Source organism: Neomonachus schauinslandi, chromosome 4 (genome assembly GCF_002201575.2).
Source record: "Neomonachus schauinslandi chromosome 4, ASM220157v2, whole genome shotgun sequence".
NCBI classification, from domain to species: domain Eukaryota; kingdom Metazoa; phylum Chordata; class Mammalia; order Carnivora; family Phocidae; genus Neomonachus; species Neomonachus schauinslandi.
In genome coordinates this window covers 50,487,303-50,511,685 of record NC_058406.1, presented here as the reverse complement: position 1 = coordinate 50,511,685, position 24,383 = coordinate 50,487,303, and positions in this window count along the sequence as shown.

Below are 24,383 nucleotides of genomic sequence, written 5' to 3'. Positions count from 1 at the left end.
GGCTCTGCGATAGGGGGTTCGATCTCACAACCCTGAGATCACGACCTGAGCCCAAACCAAGTGTTGGCTGCTGAACCGACTTTGCCACTCAGGCACCCCTAGAAGCAGCACTTTGATTTGAAATCTGTCAATGTTTAAATATTTTAAATTAACTAAAAATTGTTTTAATTGTGTGGACAAATAAAATGCATTTGTTGGCTGTATTTAATCCTTGGCTTATACTTTGCTTTAACTAAGTACTTTCAAGTGTGACAAGGAATTAATTAGAACAGCATTGTCCATTAGAAATATAATGCCATCTGCATGTATAAATTTAAATTTTCTAGTAGCCACATTTAAAAAGAAAAAAAGGTGAAATTAATTTTAATAATATTTATATTAATGTATCCCAAGTCTTATTTTAATATATAATGAATGTAAAAATTATTAATGAGATGTCTTACTTATGGCACATTTCAATTTGGACTAGCTGTATTTCCAGTGCTCTGTAGCCACATGTGGCTAGGAGCTACCCTACTGAGCAATGTATAAGTATGTACAAATGTCTCCAGGTAAGAATTGTTTATTTAGGAATTTCTTCTCTACCAAGAAACAATGCCCAACCCTAGCTGTTTTAGAGTTGGTCAAAAGCCATTGTTTTTCTTCATCAAATGAAGGGGAATTTCCCATTCTTTCAGCTATGACAGACTCGATTTCTTAGGATAAATTGGTGAGCAAATTTACTTTAATATCTTAGGGATTTTGCATTGAGTAATTTATTAACAAACATGAAATTTGCTCAATAAATGTCAAGTAAACAAGAGAGTAAAGGATATGAGCTTTTCAAACTGATAATTAACATTCTGAAGCATAATACTAAAGTGTTTATAAATTCAATCCAATGAGTAGTTTATTAGAATTATCAATTTGCTGTTGTGATACAGTAATTCCATTTAAGGAGCCTCTGGATATGAAATTTATAAGGGTTTGGAATGGAAGGCGGTATGGAGATTAAAAATTATATTCTTAGAGAACTCTGGATGTAGGGTTGGATATTTCCTTTTTTTTTTTAAGGATTTTATTTATTTATTTGAGAGAGAGAAACAGACCACACGAGTTGGGGGGTAAGCAGCAGAGGGAGGGGGACAAGCAGACTCCCTGCTGAGCAGGAAGCCTGATGCAGGGCTCAATCCCAGGACCGTGAGATCATAACCTGAACTGAAGGCAGCCACTTAGCTGACTGAGCCACCCATGAACCCCTAGGGATGGATATTTCTTTTTTTTTTTTTTTTAAAGATTTATTTATTTTTTTGAGAGAGTGAGAATGAGAGAGAGCACATGAGAGGGGGGAGGGTCAGAGGGAGAAGCAGACTCCCTGCCGAGCAGGGAGCCCGATGCGGCACTCGATCCCGGGACTCCAGGATCATGACCTGAGCCGAAGGCAGTTGCTTAACCAACTGAGCCACCCAGGCGCCCGGGGATGGATATTTCTAATAGATATGGCATATAACAGGTATCTTAGTCATTTCAGGCTGCCATAACAAAATAGCATAAATTACATAGCTTAAACAATAGAAGTTTATTTTCTCACACTTCTGGAGACTGGGGAGTCCAAGATCAAGGTACTGGCCAATTTGGTTTCTGGTGAGAGCTCTCTTCCTGGCTTGCAGATGGGCCGCCTTCTCCCTGTATCCTCACATGGTAGAGAGAGCAAACTCTCTGGTGTCTCTTCTTAGAAGGAATCCTATTGGATTAAGGGCCTACACTTATAACCTCATTTAACCTTAATTACTTTTGTAAAAGCCCTGTCTCCTATACAGTCATACTGGGAGTTAGGGCTTCAACATATGAATTTTGAGGGGACACGATTCAGTTTATAGCAGCAGGTCTCAGAGGTAGATTAAGAATTTCTCTTTCTTTTGCCATGTGTATTTTGTACCCTTTCAAATAACGTCAGAATTGGGGCACCTGGGTGGCTCAGTCAGTTAAGCATCTGACTTCGGTTCAGGTCTTGATCTCAGGGTCCCGGAATTGAGTCCTGTGGCAGGCTCCACACTCAGCAGGGAGTCTGCTTCTCTCTCTCCCTCTGCCTCTCCTTCACTCGTGCTCTCTCTCTCTCAAATAAATAAATAAAATCTTAAAAAAAATAATAAATGGAAAACAATTTGTCAGAATCAAACAGTGTCAAAGCTAAAAGCTTGAACTTAGAAGTCCAAAAGGATTTGGAAGTAATCTAATATCCAGGTCTTCAGTTATTTAATTAATGGTAGAAATAAGTCAAACACCTAGGACTCCTGACTTCATTTGTAGTGTTCTATTATTACATTGTTCCTTCATTTGTTCATTCATTCATTCACTCACACAACAAATATACTGTATTACTGGAGAAGAAAAGACCCAGACCTAGCCTTCAAGGAAAATAGCCCAGGTCTCTTTCATCCTAGTACTAATTTCAGTAGAGAATATATTAGACCATATCTATATTAATATTATTAATAATAGCTATTAGCCCTTGAGTACCAAAAGTATATCAGGCTATGCCAAGCACTTTACATACATTATCTATTTTAATCCTTACAACAAGTTTGTGAATATTTATTACATACTTGTTTTGTAGATGAAGAAAAGTAACTTAACCAAGGTCATGGAAAAAGCTTGGAAAGTGGCTGCACCAACTGATTCAGGCCTATATGACTCCAAAGCCCAGGTTTTTCCAGGTGTAATGGAGATATTTTCTTTGGGACTTGTTCAACACATCATCTAAATATTGCTAGCGTTTTGAGACTGAGCTAGTGTATATGTCACAGAGCCAACATTTAAAGGTCAAGTTAAATTTATCTAGCGCTAGAGATGGGGGAAAGAGGCCTGTGTGCAAAATAACCTTGCAAAGGAGGTTTGCTTATTTTGAATAGGAAACTTAGGTTCAGAGAATCAAGTTTTTCTTAGGCCAGTGGACTGTGAGGTGGTAGAACTAGTATTTGAACCCATTGTTACTTACTCCACCGCTCTGGTACTCTGAGAGGAATTACTGAGGTCATGGCAAGACTGCTTTTCAAACATTTCTGAGGGTGGCTGTCTGCAAGCCACGCCTTTTAAAAGCTATATAGACTGCTCTCTTAGACAAGCAAGGGACTATGGTAGAGCCAAAGGAGACCCAAAGACAGTTAGTTTGCAAATCGAAGAGGCCTGCTGATTGGATACTTCATCAGAAGACATAGGGCAGGGGATGACAACTGGGTTGGAAGCAGAGAACTTACACCAAGTCTGCCAGCTGGAGTAGAAATATGAGACTTGCCTAGAGAGATTTCCTGAGACAGCAAGTCCCCTTTTATAGGTACTTCGTGGCTTTCACTGTGAGTGGGGAGGGAGTAGTTAAGGCCTCTGAGCCAGATTGGCCACCTGTTAGTCCTTATCACCATTTCATTTGGTTAACACTTAGCCCCTCAGGGGGCCTGTGGTGAAGACCACACTTGCCATGTCCTCCATAAAGTTCTGCTTGACTCTTTATACTGTCAGTTTTTCATAGTGTTTAATCTGATTAGGATCTAAATCAGCCATTTTTTAGGTGGTTGATAATGCTGGTATGCAGCATTAACAAGGGAGCAGCTTTTCCATTGATCACTGTGACTTGTAGGTATTTGTGAAAATTCCTGAGCCTATTTATGACATTTACAGAAAGCTTTATTCATTCAGTGTGCTTACTGAGTATCAGTCTACTCTGTGTCAGATACTGCTTCATGGACTAGAGTTACATTAGGGAACAAAAAGAGGAAGAGTCCTTCCTTACTTAGAATTGGGTAGGGATGGGGAGACAATAATAAAACATATATAGTAAGTAAGTAAATAAATTATTTAGTATGTTAAAAGGTGGTAAGTAGGGGCGCCTGGGTGGCTCAGTCGGTTAAGTGGCTGCCTTAGGCTCAGGTCATGATCCTGGGGTCCTGGGATCGAGCCCCACGTCTGGCTCCCTGCTCAGCGGAGTGCCTGCTTCTCCCTCTCCCTCTGCCTGCCACTCTGCCTACTTGTGCTCTCTCTCTATCTCTCTGTCAAATAAATAAATAAAATCTTTGAAAAAAAAAAAAAAGGTAAGTATATAAAAAAGATAGGGCGCCTGGCTGGCTCAGTCAGTAGAATAGGTGACTCTTGATCTTGGGGTTGTGAGTTTGAGCCCCATGTTGGGTATAGAGATTACTTACAAATAAAATCCGTAAAAAAAGAAGTTAACTTAAAAAAATAAGTATATAAAAAAGAAAAAGTAAAGAAGTGTAAGGGAGGAGATGGGGGGGGTTGCAGTTTTAAACAGAGTGGTCATTAGATTTAAAATTAGAAACAGCAATTAGGAAAGATAGAAATAGAAAAAATAGAGTATGGAACAGGGATGGGGAGGATTCAGATTGCAACCTTTAAATTGAGTGCTCATCAGAACTAGACTTATTCATGTTAATTTGACTTTCACAGAGCAACTCCATGTCATTATTTTCATTGTTCATATTAGAAAACAGACTCTCACAGATTTATCTTCTGCTTCTCTTCTTTCTTTTTGTCTTTTCTCCATTTCCTCTTTTTTTTTTTTTAAAGATTTTATTTATTTATTTGAGACAGAGAGAATGAGAGAGAGAGAGCACATGAGAGGGGGGAGGGTCACAGGGAGAAGCAAGCTCCCTGCCGAGCAGGGAGCCCGATGCGGGACTCGATCCAGGGACTCCAGGATCATGACCCGAGCCAAAGGCAGTCGCTTAACCAACTGAGCCACCCAGGCGCCCCTCCCCTTTTTCTTTCTTCCTCCTTTTTTATTATTTCTTTCTATCTTCCATTTTCTTGAAACAAAAAAATTAGAAGCCATGGTGTTTGCCCTCAAGAAACTTATAGTCAAGGAATAAAGACAGCCTCAGGAAAACAACTTGAAAGCAATATGTCAGTGGTGATATGAATGAGCTATGTTCTTTAAAATAACTGACACATGAATGATCAAAATGAGTAGGATTATTTAGGCAACACTTGGTGGAGGAAGCAGGTTCATTTTGATCTGGGTCGAAGGAACTAATGGTAGAAAGGGGCAAACATCGGAGGAGTTATATGGGCAAGTACTTGGAGGCAGAATTTGGAAGGTGTGTTCAAGGATTTGTAAAGACATTGTCTTGGATGAATTGGACAGATTTAGTTGGATGAATGATCTTGGAGGAATAATGGAATGGAGGAGTGTAAATTAAGTGTACATTAAGGACGTAGAATGCTAGTCTGAGAGGGTTGGGATTTTTTCAATACTTTAAGGAAAGAGCTGAGAAAATCAAACATGGAACTCTCTGAATCTTAGTTAAGCCACTGAACCATGTTGAGTAAAGAAATGACCTTCTCAACCTTACCAAAAATTAGAAAGTACTTACTGTTCCCAGACTTCTGATTTATTATATAGATTAGAATATAGGAAGTATGTGTTTGTGTGTGTATGTATATATATATATATAGAGAGAGAGAGAGAGAGAGAATATAGTTATATATTTTAATGTAATTCAGCAAATTTATTTTACATAAAACAATTTTCAAAGAATACATTTAAAAACCATCTAGATACTGATTTTATTGCATTATAAAAAATTGAGGGACACAATTGAAGTATTCAAATAAATTGTGAAGGGTGGAGATAGGGCTTAAGATCACTGTCCATGGTGTTCCTTAGTCACTTATAGGCTCTGGGTACAGAAGTCTTTTACCATGAAGCAGTAGTGCACTTCATTTAGTAGAAATAAATCACAGAAAACATATGCTTTTATACAGAAAGTGTTATTATATTATTATTGTCAGTTACTTATAAAAATTTCATTTTGAATTGTACAAAACTTCTTTAAAATTGATAATTCCAAGAAGGCAGGGCTTAGAACTATCTGTCTAAATAATTTATTACAAATAATTAGGTTTCCATTTCTCCACAGATAAAAAATATCTGGATATAGTTTGCTTAATATATATAATAAATATATTTAAATATATATAAATATAAAAAATATTAAAATAATATAATACATGAAATATGGTTTATTATATAATATATATGGATATAGTTTTCTTTGGGGATGTCCAGTTCCATTTTCTCTCCTGCTTATTTAAAATTTCACTCTGTTGCTTGTTGACTTTCTCTCTTTGATAGTGTTCTTCTTAGTTTGATGTTTCTTTTATATTCAATTGACTGTACTAGCTATCTTTGAAGTTACGGAGAAAATTCAAGATTGATATATATTTTTCAAAAAACTGAAACGGAGTCTAGAATAGAGTGCCCTTGACCTCTACTTTAATGTCGCTTTTAGCAATGCAGTAATAGAGTTCTTTGTATTTCAACTCCTACTTATTTTAGTCTTTATGTTTCTGCTCATTCATTTCATGCAACTTCTGGGTTGGCTTTTCAATGGACAAGCTGAACAATTTACCACACATCCCATCATTGAGCGTTTTTCCAGTGCAACTTCCCAAGAGGGGAATTCTTTCTTCTTGGCTACATGATCCAGGTGTATTTCTCTCTAGATACATCTTAAAATGTCTTATTTGTGGGTGTTCTAAATTTTTATTTCTTTCCTGTTTTCAAGACTATTTCTGTTGTAGGTGTGTTATTCATTGCCATAGTGCTTGTGACAATGACAGAAAGGTAAAAATACTCAGTGGATACTTTGAATTTACTTATCATTTCCTTCTGTGTTACTGCTGATTTCTAGTTTTTCTGGCTAATGATGAGATGGGACAGGAATAACATGAAAAAAAAAATCCAAACAAAACTCTGCTTAACCCATTATTTCTGAAGCACATCCAAAAAATATATGATATATACATACTGAAAATTATGTTAGAGAAGGATATATGATAATATAGGAGAACATTCGTTATACAGTGTTAGATGAAAAATAAGATAACAAAACAGGAGGTAAAAAATTATGTACCTGCATAGAAAAAAAAGAAAGATACCAAATTTTTTTTTTTTAAGATTTTATTTATTCATTTGACAGAGAGAGAGACAGCAAGAGAGGGAACACAAGCAGGGGGAGTGGGAGAGGGAGAAGCAGGCTTCTTGCTGAGCAGGGAGCCCGATGCGGGGCTCGATCCCAGGACCCTGGGATCATGACCTGAGCCGAAGGCAGACACTTAATGACTGAGCCACCCAGGCACCCCAAAATTTCAAAAAATTTATTTCTAGATGGTAGAATTCCCACTAATTTCTTCTCTTTCTTTTTTTGGTCTGTATTTTCTGCAATTAACATGTGTTATCTTTTTAATAAGGAAAAAGGTTAATGTTATTTACTGTTATAAACATTTGGGGCCCCTGGCTGGCTTGGTTGGTAAAGCATGTGACTCTTGATCTCAGGGCCATAAGTTTAAGCCCCACAGTGGGCGTGGAGCCTACTTAAAAAAAAAGTTATAAATGTAATGTTATTTATAAAAGGTAACCTTGGTTGATTATGATACAAATTTGATTTTCTAAACAAAAGTACTATAGTTGAAATGCCTACCTTAAAAGCAAACCAACAAAAATCAACTATCTACTACTTTAACCTCTGTCCTTCCACCAGTTACTGACAAGTCTAGAATGGACTGATTTGCATTTGTTTATTTGTTCATTATTTACTGAGCAAGTATTTTATTAAGCACTCACTCTGTATAAAGCTGGTAGTAGGTAATGCTGAGTGGCAGGCCTAGGTAAAGTCTTATTGCTGTCCTTGGGGCCTTAATATCTGGATGCTGGGTATTATCTAACTATAGTATGAGGCAAAATGAAAAAAGAACAAAAATGATATGGGGGCAGTTTCCATTTCTGCACCTCGTCACATGTAGACCATGTGAGATACTATAACCCCAAATTTTAATTAGAAAAATATAGTCCCTATAGCTAGTCATAACAATAGTTAACATTTACAGGGCGCCTGGGTGGCTCAGTCATTAAGCATCTGCCTTTGGCTCAGGTCATGATCCCAGGGTCCTGGGATCGAGCCCTGCATCGGGCTCCCTGCTCCGCGGGAAGCCTGCTTCTCCCTCTCCCACTCCCCCTGCTTGTGTTCCTTCTCTCGCTTTGTCTCTCTCTGTCTAATAAATAAATAAAATCTTTTAAAAAAAATAGTTAACATTTATAAAGCACATACTGTGATGTAGATAAGCAGCTCTCAAAGTGTAATTGATGGTTCCTTGGGATTCCCGAAACTTTTTCAGGAAGTATACAAAGTTAAAACAATTCCATGATAATACTAAGGCATTATTATTATTATTATTATTATTATTATTATTAGTTTTGGCATTATTATTTTTTACTGTGTTGGCATTTGTACTACTGGTATAAAATGAATCAAATTAGTGGCACCCAAATGTGCCACTAATGTATTATTATATTCTTTATTGCTATGGAAAAACAATGCTAATTTCACTTAAGAATGCCTAGATGAAGCAATAAAAAATTATTAATTTTATTAAATCTAGGCCTTTGATACATACCTACTCAATACTCTATGTGACAAAATGGAAAATACATATAAAGCACTTCTGATACACACCAAAGCATGATGGCTGTCTTGAGGAAAAATACTTGTGCAAGGAAACAGCCACCTTTTCTCATGGAACACCATTTTTACTTGAAAGAATAACTGACAGGCAAAAAAAAAATTTATTCAGACATGGGTATTTGGCAGACATTTTTTCAAAAATGAATGAAGTGAACCTGTCACTTCAAGGAAAAACAACTGACAGTATTTGTTGCCAATAATAAAATTTGAACTTTCATGTGAAAATTAGAATTTTGGAAGATTTGTGTTCAGCACTGTGAACTTGTCAGCTTCCCAAAATCGACTTTTCCAGCGAGATTATAGTGCTATTAACAAATGTGATTTTTTTCTTATTGTGTAGTGAAATGTGTCAATGTTTTGAAGATCTGCATAACTCAGTGAACCAATGTTTTGCAAATGACCAGTGCATGATGTTATAAAATCATATGTGAATAAAAGATCCATTCAGTGCGCAAGATAGACCAGTGTATTTGAATGCAATAGTGTATGAAAGTTCATTGATACCATTTCAGATTCCACATCTCAACTAAACTAACTACTACTTGATATATTGATAGAGTATCTGAGAAAAATATCCACAGGTATTGGAAAAGACTATTAAAACACTCCTCTCTTCTTGAACTAGATGACTGTGTGAGGCCAAATTTTCTTTATAATCTTAAATCAAAACCAACATAAAGCAATAGACATTAAAGCCAGACGTTAAAGAGATTCATGTAAATGGAAAACAGCCATCACTCTTCTCACTATTTTGGGGAGGGAAAAGAGTTTTTTCTGTAAAAATGTATGATTTATGTTAATATGTGATTTATGTAATAGGTAACAAGGTTTATTATTGTTATTTTAAAATTATTAAATGTTACAAAATTCTCAGTTTTAACTTTGAATATCATAAATATCTATAGACACAACCCACATAAACAAAAGCTCTTTGGAGTTCTCAGAAATTTTTGAGAGTGTAAAAGCGTTCTGAAACCAAAAAGTTTGAGAATTGCTACTCTAGACATCACACAAAGCATTTAACATGCATAATCTTGCTTAATCTTCACAGTCATTCTTAGTATTACATATGCTATTATTTCCAAGTAATTGGAATTCCAATTACATATACAATTATTATTATTTCCTCACAAGTGAGGAAAACGAGTTTGAGAAAGTTTAATTACTTGTCCAAGATCATATAGCTAGTAAAAGAGAGGTACAAACTTAGGAAGTAAGTGTAACAATTTGTTTTGAGTGGCAGAGGGAGAGGAAGTTTTCAAAGAGGGCAAATTTCAGCTGAGGGATGAATCAGTAGGCAAAAGGGAAGGGTGTTTGAGGCAGAGGGCATAGCATGAATAAAGGTTTTGTGAGTGAATGGCTAGGGCAGAGGTTCCTAGCCTTTTTTGCGCTATGGACCCCTTTGGCAGTCTGGTGAAGCCTACTGAATCTTTCTCAGTATAATGTTTTCATATGAACAAAACAAAATACATAAGATTACAAAGAAAGGCAATTATATATTATATATGCAACATATATGTTATATATGCAATACCAAAATTTTTAAAAACCTGAATTTGTGACATAGCAATATATATGCTTTTTCGCTTTACATATTTTATTTTTTTAAAGATTTACTTATTTATTTTAGAGAGAGAGAGAAAGAGAGAGCACAGTGGGGGAGGGGCAGAGAAGCAGACTTCCTGCTGGGCAGGGAGTTCCACATGGGGTTCCATCTCACAACCCTGAGATCATGACCTGAGCCAAAATTGGGACTCTTAACTGACTGACCCACCCAGGCACCCCTATATGCTTTTTTATTAATGAGTTAAATAACAAGTGCTAGTGGTGAAAAGTATTGCTGAACATAAAGGATATTTCTGCAACAACTATAAAGTGATATGAAAATAACTGTGATTTCTACCAGGGACAAAGGCACAAGTACTGTTGATATTATTGTGGCTTGTCTACATTTTTTTTTAAAGATTTTATTTATTTATTTGAGAGAGAGAGAATGAGGGAAAGCAAGCACATGAGAGGGGGGAGGGTCAGAGGGAGAAGCAGACTCCCTACCCAGCAGGGAGCCCGATGCAGGACTCGATCCCGGGACTCCAGGATCATGACCTGAGCCAAAGGCAGTCGCTTAACCAACTGAGCCACCCAGGCGCCCAGTGGCTTGTCTACATTTATAATGGAAGGAAATGCTAAATTTCAGTTAGAGGTTAGCGAAAATGAGGATGTAAACTTTTTTCATCCAAGTTCACATATTCGAGGGTTTTTGGACTCTAAGAACCCCTGTTCTAGAGTAAGTTTCATGTCCCTTCATTTGTTCTTTCTTTCAAAAGATTTTATTATTTATTTATTTATTTATTTATTTATTTATTTATTTATGAGCGCGCGCGCGCGCGCATGTGTGTGTGGATGCCGGAGCGTCAGTAGAGGGTGGTGGGGAGAGAGAATCCCAAGCCGGCTCCTCACTGAACAAGGGAGCCAGATGCGAGGCTTGATCCCACGACCCTGAGATCATGACCTGAGCCAAAATAAAGGGCCAGATGCTCAACTGATGAGCCACCAGGTGCCCCTCATGTCCTTTAATTTATGCTGCCAGTCCACTATGGGGTCAGAGGGGCTAGTCAGCAATGAACAAATAGAAGCCACAGTAATAGTGGTAACAATAGAAATGGCAGTGGAAGCCACACTGGTGGTAGTAAAAGTAATAATAACAATAACAGCAGCAGCAATAGCTACTGGGCACTTAACTACATACAAAAAGCTCTTCTAAGTGCTGTACATGTAAAGACCCGAAGTCTGGCAGCTCTCCATTAGGAGGGAAGGAAGCTGGATAATCCACAAACTAGGTGAATGAAGAACTAAAACATTAATCATATTTTTTATGTTTTAGGTTTTCCTTAACTTTCTGGAAAAGGAAATAGAGAAGTCTGGCTCTGAGTTCAAAAATGATTAGAATCAGCCCTAAAATTCTATAATTATTTTAAAGCCATAGGTGTTGAAATTTTGAGTTACAGCTTTGTAACTCATGCGAATATGTATTTTTAATAGTATTCATAAGAATATAGGATATAGTATAGCATAGCTAAATTATTCCACAGCCTGCATGAAATATGTATAAAATTATAAATTTGGGGGGAAAGTTATTAACCCAGTTAAAGAGAATTTTACAGTATTTTTGTACTTTGAAAACTCCAACTTTTTATTATGTACTTTTTAATTCTAGCTCAAACTAATCATTCATTTCTCAGAAACAGAGGGCTTTCTCAGTACCAGCAGTTTAGCTTGAAATATTCTGAATGCTCTCATGTATCTTTTTCTTCACACAACGGCATTATAAGCCCCTTGACGACAAAAGACAGATCTAACATATATTTTGTATTCCTCACAGCACCTGGAAGGGTAAGCACTTTGGTGGATAAGTTACTCATAGGATAGTATAAAAGTCCATTTTGCATTACGCCTCCATGTTTAATGTTATTCTAAGGATCCATCCAGACAATGATATTCTTACATTATCAATGCCATGAGATCTGCTGCTTTTGTGTCTATTTACATGGTAACCTTGAACTATTTCTGTGTCACATATTGAAAATTGTTTGAGAGACATGTTTCTTCTTCTCCAATTGAGGCTACAAGCAGAAAAAGAGTTTGTTTTTTTTCTTAGGGTACATAATTGCAATGAGCCTAAGTCTGAACAGCATTTGGTTTCCTTGGTATGTAGATTCTTTTGCAGTTTAAAGTCCTTTGCTCAACCAGTAAACATGTCTTGAATGTTTCCTATGGGCTAGAATCGATCAGGTCAGGTACAGAGAGAAGCCAAAGCAAAGTTCGTGAACCTGAGAGAAGGCATGGTGAGGGGGGAGCTTTATCAGTTGTTTGTTTTGCTGAATAGTAGTGTGCACTGGAAGGAGCCGTGGACAAAGAACTAGACAGGTAGGAAAGGACTGGAGGCAGTTAGGCATTGACTTGGTGTTTTATGACAGTATATGGGGATAAGGGCAAAGAAGGAACTGAGGAATTGCTATCCTTGGAAATTCTGCCTAATGGCCTGATATCAGAGCATTTATCCAATTCACTATGGGCTCTGAAAGAGATTTAGTATAAAGGGCGCAAGAAATTTGTTATCTTCTGATTCAATAATCTATAAAATAAAGTCAGAGTGGATGTTCGTATATTTCTGCTTGACAGAGAGGCAGCTCCTATATGAAATAAACTTGATGAAAGAGAATACTTTTTAAAACCATATTTTACTTTTATTATCTAAGTAATAACAGGAAGCATTTATTGAGCATCTACTATGTGCCACCCTTAATGTTAAGGGCTTTTAAATATTATTATTGTTACTCTCATTACTTATTATGATTGTTGACAACCATTAACATTTATTGAATACTTACTATGTGCCAGGCACTGTTTTAAGAGTTTTACATGTATTACTCATCTAACAACCCTATGAGGTCAGTGCTATTATTTTCCTAATAGTTGAAACTAAGGCAAGAAAAGTTAAGTGACTTGCCCAAGGTCATACAGCTAGTAAGGATCAGAGCTGAGATTTGATCTCATAGAGGTATCAAGATGCTGCTGTACTTATTAAATGAGGGAATATATGTAATGTGCAGATTGTCTACTGCATAGTAGACAATTTTTTGTCTCCCCCATCTTCCTTCCTGACCCCTCACTGACCTGCTATAAAAGAATGACTTTCTAACTTACATGGAGAACCCACACAAATATTCACCTTGCTTTTGGTTTTTTTAGACTTTTTGGTAAAGGTACTTACAAGTCATGAAACATAACAAAAGAAAAAAATTTCCTTTTCTGAAAAGAATGAATACTTAATTTATTTATCTTAACCTGTTTAGTGGCTTAAAAAAGTGCAGCTTTGAAACATTTATAAGGTCCTAGAAGACAAGGAAAAGAGGGAGAGGAACATTGATTGAAAACCTCTTAGTTCCCAAATACTGCGCTGGAAACTTTACGTGTGGTTGCTCTGTTATCCCTCACCATAACCCCCGTAAGTTACTGATGATCATTCCTATTTTGTGGATAGGACATCTGAGGCTAAAAGAATCCAGGCAGCTTCCTGGAGCCCAGAACTATCTCTGGTGTCTCCAAGGCTGTTACCTTCCTCATAGACACAGGAGCCATGTCTTTGGAATATTTGATCCTAGGAAGTTTCCAGTTTGGGAGTTCAAATAAGAAAAAGATGATGCTAAATAATTTAAAGACTGGATTTTACCTGCAAAAATCACTCTTTTATTCCAAACAACTTCCTGAACAACACAGCTATTTCTTTCCAAGTCCTTGGTGACTAAGTCAAGCAGCATTTACCTTAATGCTAAAACTTAAATTATATATCTCTTAATCAATTTGGTCATAGTTAGGTTGAGCTTACAAATGGTCATCTCAGGAATAATGATTGTCTTTAAGAGGCAGAAAGAAAAGCATCAGCATCATTCTTTGCTATCTCATATCCCTGCAACAACATCAGCAAGGGGCGTGGCTCTGATTTCATCCCTAAGGGCTGGTAACCAGTGGGCATATAGTAACATTGCTGTGGGCATGGGTCTTGGTTTAAGGTTAGCTTCTGTTTTCATGTTTTCTTCTCTGACTTGACACCCTAGATGAGGCAAAGGAATAGCAGTGATATCATCTGCATCTTGCTAGCATAACATTGGTGCCTTGAAAGATTAATATACCCAGCGATTTTCTCAGTTAAGTGTGTCTTCATTTATATAACTTCTTTTATCTGAGGACCTTAAGGCATTCTGTAAGTATTGCCTCCGTCTTACATAAATGAGCCAGGGTAAAGTAATTCTTGCAGTGCTGGGCAATAGCATGTGAGTCCAGTGATGGGGGACTGATTTATTTGTGTTATTCATCACTGTAGCCCCAGTATCTAGCACAGGGTGCTTAGTAAATTCCCACTGTTGAGTCTCCTCCCACCTCAACTGAGGACTGGAAATCAGATCTTACACTGGCCATAGTGAAGGCCAGTTTTCTCCAAACTCATCCCTACCTTTCTTCCCTTTCTTGGCATGCATGGCAGTTTAAAAAAGAGCAGAGTAAACAGAATCAGTCCTTAGCTCATTACCTACCAACTCTATAAGCAGTAGAGTTTTCACTGACTGAAATTTTTAACATTTTTTTTAAACTTACCTATCTAAATCTGTAATCACTGTCTACAACTCGTCTGTCTGTCTGATAATTAATTCCCTACCTTCTGAACCATCTTTGCTTAATGCTCAGCTTTGCTTTTTTACCACCCATGCCCCAGTATGTCAGAGAATTTGAAACTTTTCAAAGTTTCAAATAAAGGCCTCCTTTATGAGCATTTTTCTGGGTGTGAGGGATGCAGAAATGTATTAAAAAATCCCTATCTTCAAGAAACCCACAGTCAGGAAGCACATAAGCCTGCAACATAAATAACTACAATATAGTACAAGTATTAATAAGAGCTCTGTGAAGGGAGCAACTAATTCTGCTTGAAGGATACAGGAAGAGCTACACAGAGGAGGTTACAGTTGAGGAATAAGTAAGGGTTACTATTCCATTGGGGCATCCTCTTGGTGTATGACAGACATAACTGTGGCATTCTTGCCCAGCCCCAATCCCTCCTCCCACAACATGTGACAAGTTCCAAGGGCTTAGTGATATGTTTTATTTTGGTCTTGGTAGGCCACTTTGATTAAGTGGTTTGGAACTATGAAATATGAGCAACAGTGTCAAATGGACAGCTATTTTTTTTTATTAACCAACCTCTACTTAACAAATATTCCACCCCTGGAATCTCCCTGTTGAAGACCACCCCTCTACTCTCTCAGTCCATATGTCTTCAGAGGTAGGCATGTGACTTAAGCTCTGCTAATCAAAACATTTAATGCCATTGGCCATAGGAACTGCTGGAAGATTGAGCACATAGCCTAATCAAAGCCAATGAGATGGAAGAGAAGTTTTGCTGAGCCTTCCAGAAAGAAACCCACATTTTTCTGCTGGACTTTATGCATGAGAAGATACAAGGTCTGGGTCTGTTCAGCCATATTGTAAGGGGGACTGGAACCACTATGGAGGGGGGCAGTACTGAGAGAGATGGAAAGTCTATCCTGGTGATATTACTTTGGCCCCATATCAAGCCATGCCAGAAGCTAGAAAAATCATTGGCCTTTTCTACTGTATGAGCAAATGAAGCCTCTTTTTGCTTACACCAGTTTGGGTTGAATTTTATGTCTTTATTCATACATGGTTGAAAGATCTAGAAATGTTTATTCTAAAGAAGAAAAGACCTAGGAGGAACATGAATGTATTCCAAATATTTGAAGGATGTTAGGTAGAAGAATTACTTGAATATTCTGTGTGTCTCCAAAGGGTAAAACTAGGATCAATGGGTAGATGTTTCAGGTGGTCAGACTTCAGAGCAATGTAAGTAATAACTTTAACTCTTGGGGCTCTATCCAGTGAGAGCAGCTGGAAGATTTGATTCAATGTTGTATTTAGGGAAAAACATGAGAGAGTGAGTGGAAGAAACACGCCTGCCCCCACCCCCACCCCAACCCTGTGTTAAAAGCATCTTGAAATGGTACAAGACAATTTAAAAGTGGTCTGATTCACCTTTTTAAATGTATTGAGATTTTAATACTAGGGCTTTCATTTAGCTTTAGAATTCCTCAAAGTCAAAGAGAATGTGGCTATTTACTAATTTACTCCTATTTCTCTAAACAAACTGTAGACTGTGAATTAGTGACTGAAATTAGTTTGGGCATTTGGAACCGTCATTCTTTCAATGAAAGAAGAGAATTGTATGTAACAAGGGCACGAGTTGTTTTGTGAAACTTTTGTATGTGAAACATACATATAGAGATGACAGTGTAGGGTAATGACTAAAGAATTTTGGAATTAGACTGCAAAGATTAGGATTTTAAGTCTACCACCTATTAACTTATGAGAATTAAATGAGAATGAAATAATATGTAAAGAACTGAGCAAGATCCTGGCACATAGTAAGCACTCAATACATTTTTTTTTTTTAAGATTTTATTTATTTGAGAGAGAAAGAACACATGGGAGGGGATAGGGTCAGAGTGCAAAGCAGACTCCCTGCCAAGCAGGGAGCCCGATGCGGGACTCAATCCAGGGACTCCAGGATCATGACCTGAGCCGAAGGCAGTCGCTTAACCAACTGAGCCACCCAGGCGCCCCCACTCCATACATTTTATAGATAATTCTTAGGATCCAGAAATTGGATCCTATGAGGGAGGTAAAAATCTATCCATGCATTTTAGGCCTCCAGATTTTGCCAAACAACCTGAACCTACAATTTTGTAAGGAAGAAAAAAATTACCAGATATTTCTTATGTCTTTTGGTAGTGTTTGAAGATGCTACTTTGCCATTCGCCATCCAAAGCCAACAGCAGGACCATGAAAATAACTAAAGTCATGAGGCTGCAAGCCTTCTTTTTAGACAGAGGGCATGTTCATTCATCTTTCTATCCCTAGCATCTCCCAGAGTACCTGGAAAATAACTACTTAACTGCTTAAATGTTATTAAATATTATTAAGCAACTTTAAAATTGGGTCTCTTATCTTTTGATAATCTTTTCACCCCCTAAAACTCCTCTATCCTTTGTTTTATCAAGGAACCTTTCTTGGTTCTTAAAAAAAAAAAGAAAACCTCCTTCATCCCTTCCTCCCCACAAAGGCCCCAGAACATGCAAGAAGCTCACACACACACACACACACACACACACACACACATACTCACCCCACACCACACATATGTGATACCATATTCATGACTTCACAATCTTCAGGGATATTGGCTGTTTTTAAGTATCTATTATATATCCTTGTCACTGAACTCATGATTTCCCACTTTATCTCATTCAGAACCCATGGATGAATACCATCTGGTCCTGGTGATTTACTGCACAGAGTCCCTCAAGTTGCTCCATACCTTCTCCTCAGAGACTGAAGAATCTCTGTCAGGGCCATTCTCTGCTTTGCCATAAAATGTGTCCTTGGAACAGGAATTTCCCCATTGTCTTCTCCAATAAATACTGATTCAAAGTATTCATTTAGCTGTTCCTCTCCTTCATCATTCCATTTAATATTCTCCTTCTCCTAATGAAAGTTCTTAACAGATATAGTCACCTTACTAAAATGCCATGCATTCTTTATTACTATTGTTATTTATCCTGATGCTTCTACATGTTTTGCCCATTCTGTCTTTCACCTCTGTTAGTTCTCAGCTGATACAGTTTGAGTTCCTATCAGAGTGTGTGGCCTACAAAGAATGTTTATTTTTTAGTAGAGTGTCTTTAAAATAGTTATTGTTTTTCTACTACAAAAAGAGAATAAGTTATCCCTAGAAAATTTGGAAAATTTAAAAAAGTAGAAGAGGGAACATCTTTATAAACAAGCACTGAAAACCTTATTTCACCTAGATGGCACATGATTCAGCGGCCTACATTTTGCATTTCTTTTCTTTTTTTTCTTTTTAAATTAAAAATTTAGCGATACTGGCTTCTGGAGGAGAATTCAGTGATTCATCACTTACATACAACACCCAGTGCTCATCACAACAAATGCCTTCTTTTTTTTTAAAAGATTTTATTTATTTGACAGAGAGAGAGACACAACAAGAGAGGGAACACAAGCAGGGGGAGTGGGAGAGGGAGAAGCAGGCTTCCCGCTGAGCAGGGAGCCTGATGCGGGGCTCGATCCCAGGACCCTGGGACCATGACCTGAGCCGAAGGCAGATGCTTAACAACTGAGTCACCTAGGCGCCCCAACAAATGCCTTCTTTAATACCCATCACCCATCTAGCCTACCCCCACCCATCTCCCTGCATTTCTTTCAGAAACGTAACCTATCTGATTTCCTTCTCCCCTGTCCTCGCATTCTTGTGTGCTAGACTGTGGGGGTCATGAGAAATAACACCTCTGCTATACCTCAGCCATGGTTGGGGTGTCCCTTTACTCAACCTCTGTGAAGAATATGTTATCATGTACGTCTCAGCTACTGGGTGGCTTGGAGCACTCACCTCCCCTCACAATGACTCACCACATTCTCTATTTTCATCTAATTCCATTTCCCCAATAATTGCCAATGCCTCACCACTTTCTCTATATTGCATGTAATCTATTTCTTATTCCACCAGCCCTCAATTTACTTATATTTTCCCATAGACTTTCATGTTTCTTCTGCCTTAGCAAATTTTTTTAAGAGATTTTATTTATTTATTTGTCAGAGAGAAAGAGAGAGCAAAAGCCAGGGGTAGCAGCAGGCAGAAGGAGAAGCAGGTTCCCTGCTGAGCACAGAGCCCGATGCGGGAATCCATCCCAGAACACTGGGATCATGACCTGAGCAGAAGGCAGATGTTTAACCTACTGAGCCACCTAGGCGTCCCTGCCTTAGCAAATTTTAGACCAATTTCATGGTAACTGACCTCTGACTTGGCCCCAGAACTTTCTGTGGTACCACAACTTTCCTTCTCTGGTGGATCAACCCTGACCAAGTTTCAGGGTCATTGTGAGCACAGCCATGATGACATTCAGGCTGCTTCCTCCCAGTTTCACTGAGGACACCCTGGTGCAGTTGAAGAACATAGGCTTTGGAGTCAGACAATATGACCTTTCACTATTTGGCCTAGTAACTGAACCTCACTGAGCTTCTTATTACTTCATTTGAAAAATGGGACAATAATACAGTTTTCTGCTCTTTGATAACATACTGTTGATTTTATTATTTATCTAGCTCATATAATGCATTTTGTGTGAGGTATTTTGAGTGCTTTACAGATAGTAACTCATTTATACCACAATTACAATCCTATAAGGCTTGGATTATTTATTTTTTATATGAATTATTTATTCATTTATAATGAAAATTTCATACAAAACAATTGTTTCAGTGGAGAAAAAAAGTGGGTTAGGAGCTAGAGAATTTCAGACTTGTAATATCAATTACTTTATTTTTTCTTGTGGGATTTTTCACTATTAAAGTTTGCATTAAAAAACAATAGCTCTGGGATGCCTGGGTGACTCAGTTGGTTAAGCAGCTGCCTTTGGCTCAGGTCATGATCCCAGGTTCCTGGGATCGAGCCCCATATCAGGCTCCTTGCTCAGTGGGGAGCCTGCTTCTCCCTCTGTCTGCCACTCTCTCTGCTTGTGGCTCTCTCTCTCTGACAGGTAAATAAATAAAATCTTAAAAAAAAAAAAAAAAGAACAGCTTTGGGGCGCCTGGGTGGCTCAGTAGGTTGGGTGTCTGCCTTCGGCTCAGGTCATGGTCCCAGCATCCTGGGATCAAGCCCTGCATCGAGCTCTCTGCTCAATGGGGAGCCTGCTTTTCCCTCTGCCTCTCCCCTTCCCCCTGCTCATGCTCTCTCTCTCTCTCTGTGCACTCACTCTCTCTCAAATAAATAAATAAACTCTTAAAAAAAAGAATAGCTGTAAGTATTGTAGTGAGTAGAATGGTGGCCATACTCTGCCCTCTTAGCTGAACATTTCTTACGTGGGGTGCCTGGGTGGCTCAGTCGTTAAGCGTCTGCCTTCGGCTCAGGTCATGATCCTGGGGTCCTGGGATCGAGTCCCACATGGGGCTGCTCGGCGGGAAGCCTGCTTCTCCCTCTCCCTCTCCCACTCCCCCTGCTTGTGTTCCCTCTCTCACTGTCTCTCTCTCTGTTGAAAAATAAATAAAATCTTTAAAAAAAAATTTCTTATGTGTCCAGACTGCATTAGGCACCCCAGAACTTAAAAACAATGCAGAGAAAGTCTTGAAGAATGCTTGAAACAAGACATGTGCAAAGCAATTAGTGAATGATTCTGAAATAATAGCAGCAGGGCTGTGTGATTTCATTGAACAGACTAAGTAGCTATGCTAGTTCAAGTTTGAAGTAGCATTGGAAGAGCAGAGACAGGGAAAGCTTTTGGGAGGGGGGCTTTCAAATGGAGTCTTAAAGGAATATTAGACAATGGGCTTTAAAAATGTGTTTGCAGCTCTGCTAATGTCACATCTGCTTCCTATTTCCAAGCCTAAAATGACTGCATAATGCCTAGCATATAATAGGTGCTTGACAAATATTTATTGAATGAAAAAAAGAATCAGTGAGTCATTGTTGCCTACTTCATGCAGCTCCAGGCAAATCTTTCTAATGCATAGATCAGTTGATGTCACTTACCTCCTCTAAAGCTTCATGGACACCTTGCTACATCCTGAGAAAGAGTACAAAGTAATCTTCAAATCACGTAAATGCCTTCAGACTGGCTCCCATTCTATCCAGTGTCATTTTTTATCTCTTTTACATCCTTACTGTCCTTTTGACACCAAAATGTAACCATGAAACCCCTCCTACCCTTCCGCCTCTTGCTTAAAATCTTCCACTGGTTTACCCTCTATCCTCAGAATCTGATGTCTGACACTCTCTCCAGCTTCTCCTTTCTTGACTCTCTCTTTTAAACTTCTCACTGTCTGGAACATGCCACATTTCCGTTTCTTCTGGGCCTTCATACATATTTGGAATGCTCTGCTTGGAATATTCCTCTCTACAGTATGCCCTCCCCACCCCACTCCTAGTATCAAGCTAACTCCTGTGCATCTTTCTGGTCTAGATTTAAATGACACTTCATTCTTGAGGCCTTTCCCATTTCCAGGTAGGTTCCTGGGCTAATGAGGTTACCAAGCATCTTCCACTCATTCCATTGTGGCACACACCGTAGCTGATTATAAGGACTTGGTTTATAATGGTTGTCTTTCCGACCGAGATTGGCAATGCTGTGAAGACAATGACTATGGCTGGTTCATGGTTGTCTTTAGTACCTGACACAGTACTTGGACTAATGAATATCTTTTGAATAAATTAATGAGAACTAAAACTTGATGGCTGCATTGACCCTAGGCCAGAAATGTTGCCACTCTGAACCTCAATTTTCTCTTTTGTAAAATGAAGATAACAGCTGCCTCATAGAGTCTTGTATACTCTAAAGCATCATATAAATGTCTACTTTTTTTTTCTTTCTTTCTTTATTTTTTTTATTCTTATGTTAATCCCCATACATTACATCATTAGTTTTAGATGAAGTGTTCCATGATTCATTGTTTGTGCATAACACCCAGTGCTCCATGCAGAATGTGCCCTCCTCAGTACCCACCACCAGGCTAACCCATCCTCCCACCCCCCTCCCCTCTAGAACCCTGTTTGTTTTTCAGAGTCCATCGTCTCTCATGGTTCGTCTGCCCCTCCGATTTCCCCCGCTTCACTCTTCCCCTCCCGCTACCTTCTTCTTCTTTTATTTTTTTCTTAACATATATTGCATTACTTGTTTCAGAGGTACAGATCTGAGATTCAACAGTCTTGCACAATTCACAGCGCTTACCAGAGCACATACCCTCCCCAGTGTCTATCACCCAGTCACCCCATCCCTCCCACCCCACCCCCCACTCCAGCAACCCTCAGTTTGTTTCCTACAATTAAGAATTCCTCATATCAGTGAGATCATATGATACATGTCTTTCTCTGTTTGACTTATTTCACTCAACATAATACCCTCCAGTTCCATCCATGTCGTTGCAAATGGCAAGATCTCATTCCTTTTGATGGCTGCATAATATTCCATTGTATATATATACCACATCTTCTTTATCCATTCATCTGTCAGTGGACATCTTGGCTTTTTCCACAGTTTGGCTATTGTGGACATTGCTGCTATAAACATCGGGGTGCACGTACCCCTTTGGATCCCTACTTTTGTATCTTTGGGGTAAATACCCAGTAGTGCAATTGCTGGATCATACGGTAGCTCTATTTTCAACTTTTTGAGGAACCTCCATACTGTTTTCCAGAGTGGCTGCACCAGCTTGCATTCCCACCAACAGTGTAGGAGGGTTCCCCTTTCTCCGCATCCCCGCCAACATCTGTCGTTTCCTGACTTGTTAATTTTAGCCATTCTGACTGGTGTGAGGTGGTATCTCATTGAGGTTTTGATTTGGATTTCCCTGATGCCGAGTGATATTGAGCACTTTTTCATGTGTCTGTTGGCCATTTGGATGTCTTCTTTGGAAAAATGTCTGTTCGTGTCTTCTGCCCATTTCTTGATTGGATTCTTTGTTCTTTGGGTGTTGAGTTTGATGAGTTCTTTATAGATTTTGGATACTAGCCCTTTATCTGATATGTCATTTGCAAATATCTTCTCCCATTCTGTCGGTTGTCTTTTGGTTTTGTTGACTGTTTCCTTTGCTTTGCAAAAGCTTTTTATCTTGATGAAGTCCCAATAGTTCATTTTTGCCCTTGCTTCCCTTGCCTTTGGCGATGTTTCTAGGAAGAAGTTGCTTCGGCTGAGGTCAAAGAGGTTGCTGCCTGTGTTCTCCTTTAGGATTTTGATGGACTCCTGTCTCACATTGAGGTCTTTCAACCATTTTGAGTCTATTTTTGTGTGTGGTGTAAGGAAATGGTCCAGTTTCATTCTTCTGCATGTGGCTATCCAATTTTCCCAACACCATTTGTTGAAAAGACTGTCTTTTTTCCATTGGACATTCTTTCCTGCTTTGTCGAAGATTAGTTGACCATAGAGTTGAGGGTCCATTTCTGGGCTCTCTATTCTGTTCCATTGATCTATGTGTCTGTTTTTGTGCCAGTACCATGCTGTCTTGATGATGACAGCTTTGTAATAGAGCTGGAAGTCTGGAATCGTGATGCCACCGGCTTTGCTTTTCTTTTTCAAAATTCCTCTGGCTATGCGGGGTCTTTTCTGGTTCCATACAAATTTTAGGATTATTTGTTCCATTTCTTTGAAAAAAGTGGATGGTATTTTGATGGGGATTGCATTGAATGTGTAGATTGCTCTAGGTAGCATTGACATCTTCACAATATTTGTTCTTCCAATCCATGAGCATGGAATGTTTTTCCATTTCTTTGTGTCTTCCTCAATTTCTTTCATGAGTATTTTATAGTTTTCTGAGTAAAGATCCTTTGCCTCTTTGGTTAGATTTATTCCTAGGTATCTTATGGTTTTGGGTGCAATTGTAAATGGGATTGACTCCTTAATTTCTCTTTCTTCTGTCTTGTTGTTGGTGTATAGGAATGCCACTGACTTCTGTGCATTGATTTTATATCCTGCCACTCTACTGAATTCCTGTATGAGTTCTAGCAGTTTTGGGTTGGAGTCTTTTGGGTTTTCCACATAAAGTATCATATCATCTGCAAAGAGTGAGAGTTTGACTTCTTCTTTGCCAATTTGGATGCCTTTGATTTCTTTTTGTTGTCTGATTGCTGTGGCTAGGACTTCCAATAATATGTTGAATAGCAGTGGTGATAGTGGACATCCCTGCCGCGTTCCTGACCTTAGGGGGAAAGCTCTCAGTTTTTCCCCATTGAGAATGATATTCGCCGTAGGTTTTTCATAGATGGCTTTTATGATTTTGAGGTATGTACCCTCGATCCCTATACTCTGAAGAGTTTTGATCAAGAAAGGATGCTGTACTTGTCAAAAGCTTTTTCTGCATCTATTGAGAGGATCATATGATTCTTGTTCTTTCTTTTGTTAATGTATTGTATCACATTGATTGATTTGCGGATGTTGAACCAACCTTGCAGCGCAGGGATAAATCCCACTTGGTCGTAGTGAATAATCCTTTTAATGTACTGTTGGATCCTATTGGCTAGTATTTTGGTGAGATTTTTGCATCCATGTTCATCAGGGATATTGGTCTGTAATTCTCCTTTTTGATGGGGTCTTTGTCTGGTTTTGGGATCAAGGTAATGCTGGCCTCATAAAATGAGTTTGGAAGTTTTCCTTCCATTTCTATTTTTTGGAACAGTTTCAGAAGAATAGGTATTAATTCTTCTTGAAATGTTTGGTAGAATTCCCCTGGGAAGCCATGTGGCCC